Below are 16,401 nucleotides of genomic sequence, written 5' to 3' on the forward strand. Positions count from 1 at the left end.
TGTATGCATGTCTCTCGAACCCGTAGGGTCTACACACTTAAGGTTCGGTGACGCTAGGGTTGTAGAGATATTAGTATGCAGTAACCCGAAAGTTGTTCGGAGTCCCGGATGAGATCCCGGACGTCAAGAGGAGTTCCGTAATGGTCCGGAGGTAAAGATATATATATAGGAAGTCCAGTTTCGGCCATCGGGAAGGTTTCGGGGGTCGCCGGTATTGTACCGGGACCACCAGAAGGGTCTCGGGGGTCCACCGGGTGGGGCCACCTATCCCGGAGGGCCCCATGGGCTGAGTTGGGAGGGGAACCAGCCCCTAGTGGGCTGGTGGGCCCTCCCTTGGGCCTCCCCTACGCCTAGGGTTGGGAAACCCTAGGGGTGGGGGCGCCCCCCACTTGGCTTGGGGGGAAGCCACCCCTTGGCCGCCGCCCCCTTGGAGATCCATCTCCTAGGGCCGGCGCCCCCCCCCCCCAAGGCCCCTATATAAAGAGGGGGGAGGGAGGGCAGCCAAACACCCTTGATCTTTGCACCTCCCTCTCCCTCCGTTACACCTCTCCTCCCCGCTTGCGCTTGGCGAAGCCCTGCCGGGATCCTGCTGCATCCACCACCACGCCGTCGTGCTGCTGGATCTTCATCAACCTCTCCTTCCCCCTTGCTGGATCAAGTTGGAGGAGACGTCTTCCCAACCGTACGTGTGTTGAACGCGGAGGTGCCGTCCGTTCGGCACTTGGTCATCGGTGATTTGGATCACGTCGAGTACGACTCCATCAACCACGTTCTCTTGAACGCTTCCGCGCGCGATCTACAAGGGTATGTAGATGCACTCCTCTCTCCCTCGTTGCTAGATGACTCCATAGGTTGATCTTGGTGATGCGTAGAAAATTTTAAAATTCTGCTACGTTCCCCAACAGTGGCATCATGAGCTAGGTCTATGCGTAGTTTCTATGCACGAGTAGAACACAAAGTAGTTGTGGGCGTCGATATTGTCAATTATCTTGTCGTTACTAGTCTTATCTTGATTCGGCGGCATTGTGGGATGAAGCGGCCCGGACCGACCTTACACGTACGCTTACGTGAGACTGGTTCCACCGACTGACATGCACTAGTTGCATAAGGTGGCTGGCGGGTGTCTGTCTCTCCCACTTTAGTCGGATCGGATTCGATGAACAGGGTCCTTATGAAGGGTAAATAGAAATTGGCAATTCACGTTGTGGTCTTGGCATAGGTAAGAAACGTTCTTGCTAGAAACCTATAGCAGCCACATAAAAACTTGCAACAACAATTAGAGGACGTTTAACTTGTTTTTGCAGCAAGTGTTTTGTGATGTGATATGGCCAAAGGATGTGATGAATGATATATGTGATGTATGAGATGATCATGTTCTTGTAATAGGAATCACGACTTGCATGTCGATGAGTATGACAACCGGCAGGAGCCATAGGAGTTGTCTTTATTTATTTATGACCTGCGTGTCAACATAAACGTCATGTAGTTACTTTACTTTATTGCTAAAGCGTTAACCATAGTAGTAGAAGTAATAGATGACGAGACAACTTCAAGAAGACACGATGATGAAGATCATGATGATGGAGATCATGGTGTCATGCCGGTGACAACGATGATCATGGAGCCCCGAAGATGGAGATCAAAAGGAGCAAATGATATTGGCCATATCATGTCACTATTTGATTGCATGTGATGTTTATCATGTTTTACATCTTATTTGCTTAGAACGACGGTAGCTTAAATAAGATGATCCCTCATAATAATTTCAAGAAAGTGTTCCCCCTAACTGTGCACCATTGTGAAGGTTCGTTGTTTCGAAGCACCACGTGATGATCGGATGTGATAGATTCTAACGTTCGAATACAACGGGTGTAAGCCAGATTTACACACGCAATACACTTAGGTTGACTTGATGAGCCTAGCATGTATAGACATGGCCTCGAAACACAGAAGACCGAAAGGTCGGGCATGAGTCGTATAGAAGATACAATCAACATGAAGATGTTTACCGATGTTAACTAGTCCGTCTCACGTGATGATCGGACACGGCCTAGTTGACTCGGATAATGTTTCACTTAGATGACTAGTGGGATGTCTATATGAGTGGGAGTTCATTGAGTAATTTGATTAAATGAACTTAATTATCATGAACTTAGTCTAAAATCTTTACAATATGTCTTGTAGATCAAATGGCCCACGTTGTCCTCAACTTCAACGTGTTTCTAGAGAAAACCAAGCTGAAAGACGATGGCAGCAACTATACGGACTGGATCAGGAACCTGAGGATCATCCTCATAGCTGCCAAGAAAGATTATGTCCTAGAAGCACCGCTAGGTGACGCACCTGTCCCAGAGAACCAAGACATTATGAACGCTTGGCAGTCACATGCTGATGATTACTCCCTCGTTCAGTGCGGCATGCTTTACAGCTTAGAACCGGGGCTCCAAAAGCGTTTTGAGAGACACGGAGCATATGAGATGTTCAAAGAGCTGAAAATGGTTTTTCAAGCTCATGCCCAGGTCGAGAGATATGAAGTCTCCGACAAGTTCTTCAGCTATAAGATGGAGGAAAATAGTTCTGTCAGTGAGCACATACTCAAAATGTCTGGGTTGCATAACCGCTTGACTCAGCTGGGAGTTAATCTCCCGGATGACGCGGTCATTGACAGAATCCTTCAGCCGCTTCCACCGAGCTACAAGAGCTTTGTGATGAACTTCAATATGCAGGGGATGGAAACGACCATTCCTGAGGTATATTCAATGCTGAAATCAGCGGAGGTGGAAATCAAAAAGGAACATCAAGTGTTGATGGTGAATAAAACCACTAAGTTCAAGAAAGGCAAGGGTAAAAAGAACTTCAAGAAGGACGGCAAGGGAGTTGCCGCGCCCGGTAAGCAAGCTGCCGGGAAGAAGCCAAAGAATGGACCCAAGCCCGAGACTGAGTGTTTTTATTGCAAGGGAAGTGGTCACTGGAAGCGGAACTGCCCCAAATACTTAGCGGACAAGAAGGCCGGCAACACTAAAGGTATATGTGATATACATGTAATTGATGTGTACTTTACCAGTACTCGTAGTAGCTCCTGGGTATTTGATACCGGTGCGGTTGCTCACATTTGTAACTCAAAGCAAGAGCTACGGAATAAACGGAGACTGGCGAAGGACGAGGTGACGATGAGCGTCGGGAATGGTTCCAAGGTCGATGTGATCACCGTCGGCACGCTACCTCTACATTTACCTACGAGATTAGTTTTAAACCTCAATAATTGTTATTTAGTGCCAGCTTTGAGCATGAACATTGTATCAGGATCTCATTTAATTCGAGATGGCTACTCATTTAAATCCGAGAATAATGGTTGTTCTATTTATATGAGAGATATGTTTTATGGTCATGCTCCGTTGGTGAATGGTTTATTCTTAATGAATCTCGAGCGTAATGTTACACATATTCATAGTGTGAATACCAAAAGATGTAAGGTTGATAATGATAGTCCCACATACTTGTGGCACTGCCGCCTTGGTCACATAGGTGTCAAACGCATGAAGAAGCTCCATGCAGATGGACTTTTGGAGTCTCTTGATTACGAATCATTTGACACGTGCGAACCATGCCTCATGGGTAAAATGACCAAGACTCCGTTCTCAGGAACAATGGAGCGAGCAACCAACTTATTGGAAATCATACATACTGATGTGTGCGGTCCAATGAGTGTTGAGGCTCGCGGTGGCTATCGTTATGTTCTCACCCTCACTGATGACTTGAGTAGATATGGGTATGTCTACTTAATGAAACACAAGTCTAAGACCTTTGAAAAGTTCAAAGAATTTCAAAGTGAGGTTGAGAATCAACGTGACAGGAAAATCAAGTTCTTGCGATCAGATCGTGGGGGAGAATACTTGAGTCACGAATTTGGCACACACTTAAGAAAATATGGAATAATTTCACAACTCACGCCACCTGGAAAAACTCAGCGTAATGGTGTGTCCGAACATCGTAATCGCACTCTATTAGATATGGTGCGATCTATGATGTCTCTTACCGATTTACCGCTATCTTTTTGGGGCTATGCTTTAGAGACTGCCGCATTCACTTTAAATAGCACTCCGTCGAAATCCGTTGAGACGACACCGTATGAATTATGGTTTGGGAAGAAACCTAAGCTGTCGTTTCTAAAAGTTTGGGGATGCGATGCTTATGTCAAGAAACTTCAACCTAAAAAGCTCGAACCCAAGTCGGAAAAATGCGTCTTCATAGGATACCCTAAAGAAACTATTGGGTATACCTTCTACCTCAGATCCGAAGGCAAGATCTTTGTTGCCAAGAATGGATCCTTTCTAGAGAAGGAGTTTCTCTCGAAAGAAGTAAGTGGGAGGAAAGTAGACCTTGATGAAGTATTACCTCTTGAACCGGAAAATGGCGCAACTCAAGAAAATGTTCCTGAGGTGCCTGCACCGACTAGAGAGGAAGTTAATGATAATGATCAAGATACTTCTGATCAAGCTCCTACTAAAATTCGAAGGTCCACAGGGACACGTTCCGCACCAGAGTGGTACGGCAACCCTGTCTTGGAAATCATGTTGTTAGACAACGGTGAACCTTCGAACTATGAAGAAGCGATGGTGGGCCCGGATTCCGACAAATGGCTGGAAGCCATGAAATCCGAGATAGGATCCATTTATGAAAACGAAGTATGGACTTTGACTGACTTGCCCGATGATCGGCGAGCCATAGAAAATAAATAGATCTTTAAGAAGAAGACAGACGCGGATGGTAATGTGACCATCTATAAAGCTCGGCTTGTCGCTAAGGGTTATCGACAAGTTCAAGGGGTTGACTACGATGAGACTTTCTCACCCCTAGCGAAGCTGAAGTCCGTCCAGAATCATGTTAGCAATTGCCGCATTCTATGATTATGAGATATGGCAAATGGACGTCAAAACGGCATTCCTTAATGGTTTCCTTAAGGAAGAATTGTATATGATGCAGCCAGAAGGTTTTGTCGATCCTAAGAATGCTGACAAGGTGTGCAAGCTCCAACGCTCGATTTATGGGCTGGTGCAAGCATCTCGGAGTTGGAACATTCATTTTGATGAGATGATCAAAGCGTTTGGGTTTACGCAGACTTATGGAGAAGCCTGTATTTACAAGAAAGTGAGTGGGAGCTTTGTAGCATTTCTAATATTGTATGTGGATGACATACTGTTGATGGGAAATGACATAGAATTCTTGGAAAGCATAAAGGCCTACTTGAACAAGTGTTTTTCAATGAAGGATCTTGGAGAAGCTGCTTATATATTTGGCATCAAGATCTATAGAGATAGATCGAGACGCCTCATTGGTCTTTCATAGAGTACGTACCTTGACAAGATATTGAAGAAGTTCAAAATGGATCAGTCAAAGAAGGGGTTCTTGCCTGTATTGCAAGGTACGAGATTGAGCATGGCTCAATGCCCGACCATGGCAGAAGATAGAGAAAAGATGAGTGTCGTCCCCTATGCCTCGGCCATAGGGTCTATCATGTATGCTATGCTGTGTACCAGACCTGATGTAAACCTTGCCGTAAGTTTGGTAGGAAGGTACCAAAGTAATCCCGGCATGGAACACTGGACAGCGGTCAAGAATATCCTGAAAAGGACTAAGGAAATGTTTCTCGTTTATGGAGGTGACGAAGAGCTCGTCGTAAAGGGTTACGTCGATGCTAGCTTCGACACAGATCTGGATGACTCTAAGTCACAAACCGGATACGTGTATATTTTGAATGGTGGCGCAGTAAGCTGGTGCAGTTGCAAGCAAAGCGTTGTGGCGGGATCTACATGTGAAGCGGAGTACATGGCAGCCTCGGAGGCAGCACAAGAAGCAGCCTGGGTGAAGGAGTTCATTACCGACCTAGGAGTCATACCCAATGCATCGGGCCCGATGACTCTCTTCTGTGACAACACTGGAGCTATTGCCCTTGCCAAGGAGCCCAGGTTTCACAGGAAGACCAGGCATATCAAGCGTCGCTTCGACTCCATTCGTGAAAGTGTTCAAAATGGATACATAGAGATTTGTAAAGTACATACGGACCTAAATGTGGCAGATCCGTTCACTAAACCTCTCCCTAGAGCAAAACATGATCAACACCAGAACTGCATGGGTGTTTGATTCATCACAATGTAACTAGACTATTGACTCTAGTGCAAGTGGGAGACTATTGGAAATATGCCCTAGAGGCAATAATAAAATGGTTATTATTATATTTCTTTGTTCATGATAATTGTCTATTATTCATGCTATAATTGTGTTATCCGGAAATCATAATACATGTGTGAATACATAGACCACAACACGTCCCTAGTGAGCCTCTAGTTGACTAGCTCGTTGATCAAAAGATAGTCATGGTTTCCTGACTATGGACATTGGATGTCATTGATAACGGGATCACATCATTAGGAGAATGATGTGATGGACAAGACCCAATCCTAAGCATAGCTCAAAGATCGTGTAGTTCGTTTGCTGTAGCTTTTCCGAATGTCAAGTATCATTTCCTTAGACCATGAGATTGTGCAACTCCTGGATACCGTAGGAGTGCTTTGGGTGTGCCAAACGTCACAACGTAACTGGGTGACTATAAAGGTACACTACAGGTATCTCCGAAAGTATCTGTTGGGTTGGCACGAATCGAGACTGGGATTTGTCACTCCGTATGACGGAGAGGTATCTCTGGGCCCACTCGGTAATGCGTCATCATAATGAGCTCAATTGACCAAGTGGTTGATCATGGGATCATGCATTACGGTACGAGTAAAGTGACTTGCCGGTAACGAGATTGAACGAGGTATTGGGATACCGACGATCGAGTCTCGGGCAAGTAACGTACCGATTGACAAAGGGAATTGTATACGGATTGATTGAATCCTCGACATCGTGGTTCATCTGATGAGATAATCGTGGAGCATGTGGGAGCCAACATGGGTATCCAGATCCCGCTGTTGGTTATTGACCGGAGAGGCGTCTCGGTCATGTCTGCATGTCTCCCGAACCCGTAGGGTCTACACACTTAAGGTTGGGTGACGCTAGGGTTGTAGAGATATTAGTATGCAGTAACCCGAAAGTTGTTCGGAGTCCCGGATGAGATCCCGGACGTCATGAGGAGTTCCGGAATGGTCCGGAGGTAGAGATTTATATATAGGAAGTCCAGTTTCGGCCATCGGGAAGGTTTCGAGGGTCGCCGGTATTGTACCGGGACCACCGGACGGGTCCCGGGGGTCCACCAGGTGGGGCCACCTATCCCTGAGGGCCCCATGGTCTGAGTTGGGAGGGGAACCAGCCCCTAGTGGGCTGGTGCGCCCCCCCCCCCTTGGGCCTCCCCTGCGCCTAGGGTTGGGAAACCCTAGGGGTGGGGGCGCCCCCCACTTGGCTTGCGGGGAAGCCACCCCTTGGCCGCCGCCCCCTTGGAGATCCATCTCCTAGGGCCGGCGCCCCCCCCCCCAAGGCCCCTATATAAAGAGGGGGAGGGAGGGCAGCCAAACACCCTTGCTCTTGGCGCCTTCCTCTCCCTCCATTACACCTATCCTCCCCGCTTGCGCTTGGCGAAGCCCTGCCGGGATCCTGCTGCATCCACCACCACGCCGTCGTGCTGCTGGATCTTCATCAACCTCTCCTTCCCCCTTGCTGGATCAAGTTGGAGGAGACGTCTTCCCAACCGTACGTGTGTTGAACGTGGAGGTGCCGTCCGTTTGGCACTTGGTCATCGGTGATTTGGACCACGTCCAGTACGACTCCATCAACCCCGTTCTCTTGAACGCTTCCACGCGCGATTTACAAGGGTATGTAGATGCACTCCTCTCTCCCTCGTTGCTGGATGACTCCATAGATTGATCTTGGTGATGCGTAGAAAATTTTAAAATTCTGCTACGCTCCCCAACACAGAGTGTCCCTAGTATGCCTCTACTTGACTAGCTCGTTAATCAAAGATGGTTAAGTTTCCTAGCCATGGAAATGTGTTGTCATTTGATGAATGGGATCACATCATTACAGAATGATGTGATGGACTAGACCCATCCGTTATCTTAGCACTATGATCGTTTAGTTTATGTTATTGCTTTCTTCATGACTTATACATGTTCCTATAACTATGAGATTATGCAACTCCCGAATACCGGAGGAACACTTAGTGTGCTATCAAACGTCACAACGTAACTGGGTGATTATAAAGATGCTCTACAGGTGTCTCCGATGGTGTTTGTTGAGTTGGCATAGATCGAGATTAGGATTTGTCACTCCGTGTATCGGAGAGGTATCTCTGGGCCCTCTCGGTAATGCACATCATGATACGTCTCCGTTGTATCTATAATTTTTTATTATTCCATGCCAATATTATTCAACTTTCATATAATTTTTGGCAACTTTTTATATTATTTTTGGGACTAACATATTGATCCAGTGCCCAGTGCCAGTTCCTGCCTGTTGCATGTTTTGGGTTTCGCAGAATATCCATATCAAACAGAGTCCAAACGGGATAAAAACGGATGGAGCTTATTTTTGGAAAATATGGAAAATTCGGAAGGAAAATCAATGCGAACCAGTGCCCGAGGTGGTCACGAGGCAGGGGGTGCCCCCCTAGGGCGCGCGCCCTACCCTTGTGAGCCCACCGTAAGGCGGTTGACGCTCTTCTTTTTCCGCAAGAAAGCTAATATTCGGGAGGGAATCACGGCGAAGGTTTCAGGCCAATCGGAGTTACGGATCTCCATATATACACAAAACGGTGAAACAGAGCCACAAGAGAACGCAGAAACAGAGAGAGACAGAGAGATAGATCCAATCTCGGAGGGGCTCTCGCCCCTCCCACGCCATGGGAGCCAAGGACCAGAGGGGAAACCCTTCTCCCATCTAGGGAGGAGGTCAAGAAAGAAGAAGAAGAAGAAGGGGGGCCCTCTCCCCCTTGCTTCCGGTGGCGTCGGAGCACTGCCGGGGCCATCATCATCACCGCCATCTTCACCAACAACTTCACCGCCATCATCACCAACTCTTCCCCCCTCTATGCAGCGGTGTAACCTCTCTCTTACCCGCTGTAATCTCTACTTAAACATGGTGCTCAACGCTATATATTATTTCCCAATGATGTATGGCTATACTATGATGTTTGAGTAGATATGTTTTGTCCTAATGGCTATTTGATGATCGTGATTGGTTTGAGTTGTATGTTTTATTATTGGTGCTGTCCTATGGTGCTCTCCGTGTCGCGCAAGCGTGAGGGATTCCCGATGTAGGGTTTGCAATATGCTTATGATTTGCTTATGGTGGGTGGCGTGAGTGACAGAAGCACAGACCCGAGTAAGTAGGTTGTTTGCGTATGGGATAAAGGGGACTTGATACTTTAATGCTATGGTTGGGTTTTACCTTAATAAATCTTTAGTAGTTGCGGATGCTTGCTAGAGTTCCAATCATAAGTGCATATGATACAAGTAGAGAAAGTATGTTAGCTTATGCCTCTCCCTCAAATAAAATTGCAATAATGATTACCGGTCTAGTTATCGATTGCCTAGGGACAAATAACTTTCTTGTTGACAAAAGCTCTCTACTAAAACTAATTTAGTTGTGTCTTTATCTAAACAGCCCCTATCTTTTATTTTCGTGTTCTTTACTTTCTTGCAAGCTTACCCAAAAACACCTACAAAGTACTTCTAGTTTCATACTTGTTCTAGGTAAAGCGAATGTTAAGCGTGCGTAGAGTTGTATCGGTGGTCGATAGAACTTGAGGGAATATTTGTTCTACCTTTAGCTCCTCGTTGAGTTTGACACTCTTACTTATCGAAAGAGGCTACAATTGATCCCCTGTACTTGTGGGTTATCAAGACCTTTTTCTGGCGCCGTTGCTGGGGAGCAATAGCGTGGGGTGAATATTCTCGTGTGTGCTTGTTTGCTTTATCACTAAGTAATTTTTATTTGCTGTTCTTAGTTGTTCTCTATCTTTAGTTATGGATATGGAACACGAAATACCAAAAAAATTAGGTGTACTCTCTGCTCATGGTGATGGGGAACCTCCTAAAACCCTCGATGCTGGTTATGTGAAAGATATTATGTACTACTTTAATATTCCTGAGAAAACCCCATTCAATTATGTAATGGGAGTAACGTTGGATCAACGTGAATACTTTAGGTATTACCGCTTGACACAAAAAGGGAAACTATTATGGGATCAAATTCATATACTGAATTGGTATGCTAGGCAACTATGCTTGAGATATGATTATACTTGTTGCTCTAAGGTGAAGGCTCCACACCTTCCCTTTTCGTGTGAATTTAATGATAATGAAACCTTAGCTTCTTATGCTAATGGTATATATGATTACTATGATGTGGAACAAATAGAAGAATTTGTTGCTTTTAAGGGTGCTTATGAAATTGAATCTATGTTTAAAGAGTTTGAAGATTTTGATGATGCTGTTTATAGACCTGAAAATTTAGCTATCCTAAAATATTGTTATGAGAATTATGAATACAATTATGAAATTAATGCGCTTATTAAGAAAGACTCCGCTGTCCAAGAAGAGACTAATATTTTGCAGGAGTCTATGGAAGAAGAAATTGATGAAACTGTGAGCTCATTGGATGAAAAAGATGAGGAAGAGAGCGAAGAACAAAAGGAGGAAGAGCGGATTGATCACCTATGCCCACCTTCTAATGAGAGTAACTCTTCAACTCATACGTTGTTTAATTTCCCTTCATGCTTACCGAAGGATGAATGCTATGATAATTGCTATGATCTCGTCGATTCTTTTGAAATATCCCTTTTTGATGATGCTTGTGGCCAAGATGCCAATACGAATTATGTTTATGGAGATGAACTTGCTATAGTTCCTTATGTTAAACATGAAATTGTTGCTATTGCACCCACACATGATAGTCCTATTATCTTTTTAAATTCTCCCGACTACACTATATCGGAGAAGTTTGCACTTATTAAGGATTGTATTGATGGGTTGCCTTTTACCGTTGCACATGATGATTTTGATGTATATAATATGCATGTGCTTGCTTCTCCTACTTGCAATTATTATGAGAGAGGAACTATATCTCCACCTCTCTATGCTTCCCACATGATAAAATTGCAAGGAACTGTTTATACTATGCATTGGCCTTTACTATGTGTGCATGAATTGTTCTTTTTATGACATGCCGATGCATAGGAAGAGAATTAGACTTCGTCATTACATGATATATGTTACTTTCTGCTCACTACTAAATGCCAAATCATTGTTAATTAAAATTGGCTTTGATATACCTTGGGATCCGGGTGGATTCACTACTTGAGCACTATATGCCTAGCTTAATGGCTTTAAAGAAAGCACTGCCAGGGAGACAACCCGGAAGTTTTAGAGAGTCATTTATTTCTGTTGAGTGCTTTCATATAGTTTTAAAACAACAAAAATAAAGAGGGGAACCCAAAACTTTTTCTAAAAGAAAAGTGAAAGTGAGAGAGACGAGCATTGTGAAAGTGGGGGACGTCCTTGAACTTTGTTCATGCCCATGGGAACTTTGTGAATCTTAATTACAGAAACTTTTCAATAAAAATAATTATCCCCTTGTACAATTCATTGTATTATAAAAATAATGTGCCAAGGTTTGCCTTTAGGATGTTTAAATTTGCTTGATGGTTTGTACGGTGCAGGACAGAAACTTTGGCTGTAGTGCGCGATTTTACATTTTTTAGCTGGAACATCAAATGGTTCTGATTCTTTTTGCACTGCTTCCTATATAAATTGTTTATTTTTCCTAATTTTGGTAGAATTTTTCAAGTATCATAAGTATGGTGAATGTTCAGATTATTACAGACTGTTCTGTTTTAGACAGATTCTGTTTTTGATGCATAGTTTGCTTTTTTTATGAAACTAACGATTTATATCAGTGGATTAAGCCATGAAAAAGTTATACTACAGTAGACACAATGCAGAAAAAAAATATGAATTGGTTTGTAACAGTACTTAGAGTAGTGATTTGCTTTATTATACTAACGGATCTTATCGAGTTTTCTGTTGAAGTTTTGTGTGGATGAAGTGTTCGATGATTGAGAAGGTTTCGATGTGAGAAGAAGGAAGAGAGGCAAGAGCTCAAGCTTGGGGATGCCCAAGGCACCCCAAGTATATACTCAAGGAGACTCAAGCGTCTAAGCTTGGGGATGCTGGGAAGGCATCCCCTCTTTCTTCAACAAATATCAGTATGTTTTCAGATTCGTTTCGTTCATGCGATATGTGCAATCTTGGAGCGTCTTTTGCATTTAGTTTTCATTTTTTCTTTTATGCACCATGCTGGTATGAGATAGTCCTTGGTTGATTTATAGAATGCTCTTTGCACTTCACTTATATCTTTTGAGTATGGCTTTATAGAATGCTTCATGTGCTTCACTTATATCATTTGAAGTTTGGATTGCCTGTTTCTCTTTACATCGACAACCGCTATTTGTAGAATGCTCTTTTGCTTCACTTATATTTGTTAGAGTGTGGGCATATCTTTTGTAGAAAGAATTAAACTCTCTTGCTTCACTTATATCTGTTTAGAGAGATGACAGGAATTGGTCATTCACATGGTTAGTCATAAAATCCTACATAAAACTTGTAGATCACTGAATATGATATGTTTGATTCCTTGCAATAGTTTTGCGATATAAAGATGGTGATATTAGAGTCATGCTAGTGGGTAGTTGTGGATTGTAGAAATACTTGTGTTGAGGTTTGTCCGTAGCATGCACGTATGGTGAACCGTTATGTAACGAAGTCGGAGCATGATTTATTTATTGATTGTCTTCCTTATGAGTGGCGGTCGGGGACGAGCGATGGTCTTTTTCTACCAATCTATCCCCCTAGGAGCATGCGCGTAGTACTTTGTTTTGATGACTAATAGATTTTTGCAATAAGTATGTGAGTTCTTTATGACTAATGTTGAGTCCATGGATTATACGCACTCTCACCCTTCCACTATTGCTAGCCTCTCTAGTACCGTGCAACTTTCGCCGGTACCTTAAACCCACCATATATCTTCCTCAAAACAGCCACCATACCTACCTATCATGGCATTTCCATAGCCATTCCGAGATACATTGCCATGCAACTTCCACCATCATCATATACATGACTTGAGCATTCATTGTCATATTGCATTGCATGATCGTAAGATAGCTGGCATGATGTTTTCATGGCTTGTCCGTTTTTTGATGTCATTGCTACGCTAGATCATTGCACATCCCGGTATACCGCCGGAGGCATTCATATAGAGTCATATCCTTGTTCTAGATATCGAGTTGTAAGATTGAGTTGTAAGTAAATAAAAGTGTGATGATCATCATTATTAGAGCATTGCCCCTGTGAGGAAAGGATGATGGAGACCATGATTCCCCCATAAGTCGGGATGAGACTCCGGACTTTACAAAAAAAAGAGGCCAAAGAAGCCCAAATAAAAAAAGAGGCCAAAGAAGCCCACAAAAAAATAAAAAAAAGAGAAAATAAAAAAATGAGAGAAAAAGAGAGAAGGGGCAATGTTACTATCCTTTTACCACACTTGTGCTTCAGAGTAGCACCATGTTCTTTATAGAGAGAGTATCATATGCTTTCACTTTCGTATACTAGTGGGAATTTTCATTATAGAACTTGGCTTGTATATTCCGATGATGGGCTTCCTCAAATGCCCAAGGTCTTCATGAGCAAGCAAGTTGGATGCACACCCACTTAGTTTTCAATTTGAGCTTTCATACACTTATAGCTCTAGTGCATCCGTTGCATGGCAATCCCTACTCACTCACATTGATATCTATTGATGGGCATCTCCATAGCCCGTTGATACGCCTAGTTGATGTGAGACTATCTTCTCCTTTTTGTCTTCTCCACCATCATATTCTATTCCACCTATAGTGCTATGTCCATGGCTCACGCTCATGTATTGCGTGAAAGTTGAAAAGGTTTGAGAACGTCAAAAGTATGAAACAATTGCTTGGCTTGTCATCGGGGTTATGCATGATGTGAGTATTTTGTGTGGTGAAGATGGAGCATAGCCAGACTATATGATTTTATAGGGATAACTTTCTTTGGCCATGTTATTTTGAAAAGACATGATTGCTTTATTAGTAGGCTTGAAGTATTATTGTTTTTATGTCAAATGATAGACTATTGCTTTGAATCACTCGTGTCTTAATATTCATGCCATGATTAGACATATGATCAAGATTATGCTAGGTAGCATTCCATATCAAAAATTATCTTTTTTACCATTTACCTACTCGAGGACGAGTAGGAATTAAGCTTGGGGATGCTGATACGTCTCCGTTGTATCTATAATTTTTGATTGTTCCATGCCAATATTATTCAACTTTCATATACTTTTTGGCAACTTCTTATATAATTTTTGGGACTAACATATTGATCCAGTGCCCAGTGCCAGTTCCTGTCTATTGCATGTTTTTGGTTTCGCAGAATATCCATATCAAACGGAGTCCAAACGGGATAAAAACGGGCGGAGCTTATTTTTGGAAAATCTGGAAAATTCGAAAGGAAAATCAACGCGAACCAGTGCCCGAGGTGGTCACGAGGCAGCCCCCCCCCCCTAGGGCGCGCCCCCTACCCTCGTGAGCCCACCATAAGGCGGTTGACGCTCTTCTTTTGCCGCAAGAAAGCTAATATTCGGAAAAAATCACGGCGAAGGTTTCAGGCCAATCGGAGTTACGGATCTCCATATATACATGAAACGGTGAAACAGAGCCACAAGAGAACGCAGAAAGAGAGAGAGACAGAGAGATAGATCCAATATCGGAGGGGCTCCCGCCCCTCCGACGCCATGGGAGCCAAGGACCAGAGGGGAAACCCTTCTCCCATCTAGGGAGGAGGTCAAGGAAGAAGAAGAAGAAGAAGAAGAAGGGGGGCCCTCTCCCCCTTGCTTCCGGTGGCGCCGGAGTGCTGCCGGGGCCATCATCATCACCGCCATCTTCACCAACAACTTCACCGCCATCATCACCAACTCTTCCCCCCTCTATGTAGCGGTGTAACCTCTCTCTTACCCGCTGTAATCTCTACTTAAACATAGTGCTCAACGCTATATATTATTTCCCAATGATGTATGGCTATCCTATGATGTTTGAGTAGATCTGTTTTGTCCTAATGGCTATTTGATTATCGTGATTGGTTTGAGTTGTATGTTTTATTATTGGTGTAGTCCTATGGTGCTCTCCGTCTCGCGCAAGCGTGAGGGATTCCTGCTGTATGGTTTGCAATATGCTTATGATTTGCTTATTGTGGGTGGCGTGAGTGACAGAAGCACAGACCCGAGTAAGTAGGTTGTTTGTGTATGTGATAAAGGGGACTTGATACTTTAATGCTATGGTTGGGTTTTACCTTAATGAATCTTTAGTAGTTGTGGATGCTTGCTAGAGTTCCAATCATAAGTGCATATGATCCAAGTAGAGAAAGTATGTTAGCTTATGCCTCTCCCTCCAATAAAATTGCAATAATGATTACCGGTCTAGTTATCGATTGCCTAGGGACAAATAACTTTCTTGTTGACAAAAGCTCTCTACTAAAACTAATTTAGTTGTGTGTTTATCTAAACAGCCTCTAGCTTTTATTTTTGTGTTCTTTACTTTCTTGTAAGCTTACCCAAAAACACCTACAAAGTACTTCTAGTTTCATACTTGTTCTAGGTAAAGCGAACATCAAGCGTGCGTAGAGTTGTATCGGTGGTCCATAGAACTTGAGGGAATATTTGTTCTACCTTTAGCTCCTCGTTGGGTTCGACACTCTTACTTATCGAAAGAGGCTATAATTGATCCCCTATACTTGTGGGTTATCACATCACTATAAGCCTTGCAAGCAATGTGACTAATGAGTTAGTTGCGGGATGTTGCATAGTAAAGAGACTTGCCGATAATGAGATTGAACTAGGTATGATGATACCAACGATCGAATCTCGGGCAAGGAACATACCGATGACAAAGAGAACAACGTATGTTGTTATGCGGTTTGACCGATAAAGATCTTCGTAGAATATGTAGGAACCAATATGAGCATCCAGATTACGCTATTGGTTATTGACCGGAGATTTGTCTCGGTCATGTCTACATAGTTCTCGAACCCGTAGGGTCCGCACGCTTAACGTTCGATGACGATCGGTATTATGAGTTTATGTGTTTTGATGTACCGAAGGTAGTTCGAAGTCCCGGATGTGATCACGGACATGACATGGAGTCTCAAAATGGTCAAGACATGAAGATTGATATATTGGGAGGTTATGTTTGGACACCGGAATGGTTTCGGATGAGTTCGGGCATATACCGGAGTATCGGGGGATTACCGAAACCCCCCGGGGGCTTAATGGGCCTACATGGGCTTTAGTGGAAGAGAGAGGAGGTGGCCAAAAGGTGGGGACGCGCCACCCCCCCCC

Source organism: Triticum dicoccoides, chromosome 7A (assembly GCF_002162155.2).
Source record: "Triticum dicoccoides isolate Atlit2015 ecotype Zavitan chromosome 7A, WEW_v2.0, whole genome shotgun sequence".
Classification (NCBI taxonomy): domain Eukaryota; kingdom Viridiplantae; phylum Streptophyta; class Magnoliopsida; order Poales; family Poaceae; genus Triticum; species Triticum dicoccoides.